The sequence below is a fragment of the Manacus vitellinus genome, unplaced genomic scaffold, assembly GCF_001715985.3.
Source record: "Manacus vitellinus isolate BGI_N305 unplaced genomic scaffold, ASM171598v3 scaffold_8_pilon, whole genome shotgun sequence".
Taxonomy (NCBI): Eukaryota; Metazoa; Chordata; class Aves; order Passeriformes; family Pipridae; genus Manacus; species Manacus vitellinus.
Window position 1 is genome coordinate 4223195 of NW_021940864.1, and position 5928 is coordinate 4229122.

Genomic DNA, 5928 nt, shown 5'->3' on the forward strand with positions numbered 1-5928 from the left:
ATCTGTTTTCTTACTGAGGCACCTAAATGTGGGTTTAAATTCTTCAGTTTAGTTACATAGAGGTGAAAACTCGAGCTGTGGTGTAGTCTAGTGCTAGAGAGCTCGTGGTAGTAGATTGGGAAATGCCAATGAACTGAAACTCTGTAGTCTGTATTGGTGACTTTAAAAACTTAGACAAGTACCCTCTCAGAGATAAATAACTGCCAATCCAGGAACAACCTGGAAATAACTGGGGGGATGGGAGGGGGTAGGGGAAGGGGAAAGGCAGCACAAGAGGGAGGCTTGTCCTGGGCATACCAGCCAGAGGAGCTGGGAGCACAGCAGGGGAAACTACGCTGCATTGCTCAATTTGCTGCTCAGATCCAGAACTGGGGAGGCAGCTCAGAGAGCAGTTCACAGCTCCAGGAGTGGACGTCTCCAGACAGCTCCAAGAATGGATGTCTCCAGAGCTGTGGCAAGGAGCAGCAGGGAGATAAGGCTCTGACTAGTGTTAGTTGGGGCTGGAGAAGCTGCTTTTTGTGCTATTAAAGTGCACCCTTATTATGCCTGGGCATACTTGTATGTATGTGTAGAAACCTGTGACAGTTTGAAAATTTCCCTAGGTGGACACATCTTTCCATAAGGGCTTTACTTACCTCTAGTTGTTCAGAGGAAAAGCATGATCCAGCATGTGGATCTCAATCTATCTGGGAAAGACGTTCTTGCTTGGAACACTTTTATGTGCAAGGACGGGTGTTTTCCAGTGGCTGCTATAATACAGCTGCTTTTCAGGGTCAGGGTCTGCTGACTTTTGCGATTTGTTGCGTGGCAATGAACAGTGCTACACATAGAAAACAGCACAGATAATGCTCTGCTGTCTGGCAACATCATTTAGGAATATTTTCATAGTTCTATTGCTCTAGCTGTTCAAAACTATGAAAAATCAACCTAGATCTGCCAGTTTATTAAACTGTGCTGCAGTCATTCAAAGCTCAGCTTTTTTCCTTTCACAGTCATAGGAACAAAGGTAAACATCTGCCCATCATAGCAGTATTATGGTAAATCCTTAAAATATATTATTATACTACGAACAAAAATAGATTCTTGGAGAAAACCAAAATGCTTTATTTTAAATTAAATGGTTATAGCTCAGTATGGACTTAAAAATTATTAATTATGCCTTCTTCAGTGCCCTCTCTCTCCCTGTTTTTCAAAACACACATATCACTCATTGCAGAGTGGAAACTTGGACAGCATTTCTTGTGATCCCATGTTCATCTCACCCCTAAAAGGTGCAGTGGAATCTCACAGCCCCTTCATAAACTACTGATTCCAAAACAGTCTATGTGACACACCGCACACTTGAAACACAGTTTGTCTTTTTCCTGCTGTGATCTCAAACAAACGTAAAGCTGCCCAATTATGGCTGTGTGGTCACAGTCTAGTGGAGTAACTGTGACCCATGAATAGGAAAAACCTCTTCAGGCAATGAAGCAGTGTTTCAATTCCAATTGTTTTACCCCCTCAAACATAGAGCTGGGTATAACTTTTAGTAGCCTCAGGCTCCGATGGGGAATGATTTCCCTTTCCCCTTTTAGTTTTACTGAACCTCCGTATATAGTCGACAATACATGTTTGATGTGCTCCTACTGCCTGTAGTTCGGTCTGTGGAAAAGAAGGAAACATTTATGCTGAATCATGGGTTACTCCCCAAATATGCACATATGTTTATATTCTTATTATCTGCAAATAGCAACCGTGGGCCAAAAGTGCCAGTGTAAAGCCCTGCTGTAACACAGGGGACCACAGCTGTGGCACACATCAACTGCAGAGCTGGGCTCTTCTCTGGCATCAGGAAAAAACAGGAAGGGTGTCACTGAAACTGCTGCCCATATCCAGACATAAAACCAGGCATTCACATCAGACCTTCACATCTTCATCCTGGGCAGTTTACTAGCTGAGGGAAAAATAAAGGTACCACTGCCACATATGTATTGCATCAAGAGGAAATGTAACATCCTGTGCTTGTTCTAGGGTTCCTAAACACTCTTGCATATCATGTGTGTAATTCCTTATTAGAGTAATTCACTATGCATAATATTTTCCATCCATACATCCTTATCTCCTGAGCTCTGTAACATTTCTCCAAAGCCCTGCTGCAAATACTGAAACCTGTGAGCTACACTGATGTTCTTAGCTCAGTGCTAAAGCTCCGCATATGTGTGCTGTGCACTGATGTCTAGGATGTATGCACCCCTTCCTCCAAGGACCCCAAGTGTATACGCAACTGTAGGCAGGTCACAGCCCCAAATACCCTTGGAGACACAGGATGTCTTAGTCCACACTGCCTGTTTCACAGGTGGGGGAAACAAGGCGAAGAGGCAACAACCACATTGCTGACGCCCCACGGCGCAGCAGGGGCAGAGCCAGGAACAGATCGCCAGGATCTCTGGCTGACTTTCTTGGCTGCGCCACAACGTGTGTCCTGGTGCAGCGCAGGGCGAGGTGCAGGCAGGAATGCGTGGAGGAGGCTCCCAGAGAACAAAACTGGTTTCTTTGTGCTCTAGGTGGACGTACAAGCTCAGGCAGACGTGGGTGCAGTACACAGACTGCCCTAAATTACATTGACTTGCTACAGGTGTCTTTGCACCTTTGTCTGTGTTCTTGCTCCCTGAACAGGAGCTGGCACAAGGAATATTAACGAGTCTCTGCTTAGTTCTGCCATTATGCATGTTCCTGTGGGATAGGGGGAAGGGAGCAAATGACCAGATAACCCAGCTTAGAGGCTGCCGAGAGCTGGGAAAACCAGCTTTTTTCTGATCTCTTACCACTGAAGGAAGGCAAAAGGGCTGGTGCAAGATAAACATCCAGAGCCCTTTTCTCAGGCCTCCATTTCCCCTGCCAGCCTAAACAAGGTAGAAGTGTGCCATGCCTGTGACAGCCACCTGCATGAACATAGACAATTTTCAGCACATAGTTCAGTGTTGTGTTTTCACTTGTGTCTTCTGTGGCTCTTTTTCTTTTAAAATATTAGCTGGATTTGTTCTCTGTCATAGTGGCATAAACACAAAGTAAGTCTGTTGACTGTAGAATTACTCTGTATTTATACACTTATTTCTATATTTACAAGATTTTAAGATTCAACTTGCTGGTGAGTAAATGCTGTCAAATACTGACTTCCCCTGTAAGGATGCTGACGGTCCTTCTGATTCTGAACGGGATGAACAGTGACAGTTTGGACAACTCAGCTTTGAAACACAGTGAAGGCTGTCTTGTTCAACCAGTCCAAAACATGACAGAGAGTAATAATTTAAAAAATGGTTCTTATAATAAAGGGAGAATGGGAGGAGGAGAGTACTTGAGGATTGTAGTTGTTTTGTGATTAAATAGTTATGATTTTTTCTAGTTTGTTTTTACAGTTGGATGGATACTAAGTAGATTGTGGTCTGTTCTGTCCTGTTCTAGCTTTATAATGCAGCCCACATCGTATTAAGTGTGTGTTTTCAAGGATTTAAGTGATTGCAATGACCAGTATGTACCATGCAACTGTTGTCCCCCCTCCATGGAAGGAAGTATTTCTGTAGTACAGGATCTTGTTTCAGTAAGGTGTTTTAGGTTTGGTTCCTTTGCCTGTTACTGTGGTTTGGACTGGGGAAGGGGTTCTTCTTCAGTTCAGTACCTGTGGACCAGGACCTCAACTGCAGAGGAAGAGGGTGTGTAAAATATCAAAGGACAGTCCTCGCTTTATTTCAGACTAAATACATTCTGCCATGCATATATGCTCTTCCTTAGTGAAAGATCCTGTTCATTTTAATGGCTCCACTCTCTTGAATAAGAACAAATTGCCCACACAAAAGTTGGCTGGATCAACTGCTTGCCCTAACCCAGCCTGTTTTCAGTATTCTCAAGCACTGTAATGATTTTCTTTGGAAGCAGGAAGTATAAATTCAAATGAAGAACACAGCTTAAGCGGAGGCAAGATCTTTTAAGACCTTGGACTTTTACTTGAAGAATGTTCACTGAGATTGCAAGCGAGTCAGAGTAGGATGATCTTTTTGGGTTTCTTCTCTTTGTACAGCACCTAACGCAACTGTGCCAAAGCCACAGAGAAGGCTTCTCGGCAGCATCAAGTAACTACAGCAGTACTAGTGCCCAGAGACACTGTCTGCATCTGTGAAAGAAACCTTTCTCCTTTCTTGCCTCCATCCTTGTCTCTGGATTGGACTAGCAACCTGTTTCAGTTTGTGTTTTCCATTTAAGCTGACCTCAGACACTTAATTTCCACTTGATTGGAAACAAGTGTGCTGAAAGCTGTCTGTTCTTTCTTCACTATACAACGTGGAATGCTGCCTGGCTCCAGTCTGGAAACAATTATTTCCCTCCTGTACCTACTCCTTCTGAATAGTAAAAGACTTATCCCTAGATTTTCTTTTCCTCTTGGCATTTTTATTAGCCACTTCAGTTATAAAGAAAAGCTTGACTTTTTATATAGTACCCACAGAACAGCTCTAGCTCTGTTACATGACAAAAATGCTGCCATGTTTTAAGGCCGGGTCTCCCTTAGGGAGTTTTGTACCTGTAAACCTGCCCACAGTGAATTCACCACTCCTTTGTCCTGTTCTGATAGGATGAATATCTGATGGTGCTTGAATTTGAGGGACTTCAAGAAACAGCTTTAAGCACCCATTGTGATTACAGTCGTGTAAATATTCTTTAAAAACCCCAAAGAATGGCCAAAACATCCACATACAGATGTGCAGTAGTGCTTGCAAGTGCATGCAGATGCTATCAGCATAGCATAGTACAGCTGTTTTGAAAAAAGAACATACCTGTTTATCTGCGTGTATTCCTGGATTTATTCTTTACTGCAAGAGTTCCTCCTTTTTGACATGTGTATGCAGACACAAGGGAATGTGAGCAACAGCTGAGCAGAATCTGCAGATATTTGCACACAGGGGAAGCTTGTGCCTATGAATAGTGCTGTTATACTCAGCAGGGTCACTTTTCTGAGAGAATTTGATCACACTATTTCATGAAAGACCAGTTCCTGACCAAGTACAGACTCTAAGGAAACAGATTGGAGTGGAAAGAGTCTAAAAATTTCTTTTCCTGCACTGAATTCAAAATAGTGTTTCTCTTAGTGGAAAAACAAACATAAGCTCATTTTGGGTGTCTCTCTGTCTGCCTGTGGGATTGGCAATCCACACCTTCTGCCAATTCAGAGACCTCTCTGCCCCCATTTATGCTCTAGAGGTTATGCTTTAATTACAAAAAGCTGATCCACTGTGACATCAATTTCCCTCTCTAGGGGAAAGTCCTAGCTGTGAAATCCTAGCCAAGGCAAATTGCTGTTCTTTTTTCTTTTTCTTTTTTTTTTTTTCTTTGGCCAATCCAGACCAACCCCAGAACTGCTATCTGGGTTTGACCTTGACCACTACTTTGAGAGTGAATTGCAGATCCTGCTCTCCTGAAGTGCTGACGTACAGACAACTATTTCCAATGAGTTATCTTGATACAGAAATCATGCTGTATCACAGCCAAGAGCCTGCTTCTCCTGCCAAGCAGGACCCAAGCCTGGGGGCTGCAGGAGAGTGCTCTCTGGGGCCCTACTTGAGTCAAAATGGACAGTGTCCAGAACGAGTTAGTCACAGCCCTGCCTAAACCTAGGGAAGGACCACAGCAGGTGGATGTGCCAGCAACACTCCCGTTTGCCCTCTGGGGATGCAGAGGTCATCTTCCCTCCACGGGACGTGCTCACCCAAGGCCACACAACCTGGCAGGGAGGTCATCGAGCCCATCTTGGGCTCGTGTGAATGACCAACGTGCTGAGAAGCAGCAGGACTGAGCCGTGGTGCCTGGGGAAAGGGGGATGCGGTGGGAAACGGATGGACTAGTCGGTGCCTTCGAGCCGCGTGCATGGGGAGGTGGGTGGCCTCTAGCTCTGCGTTC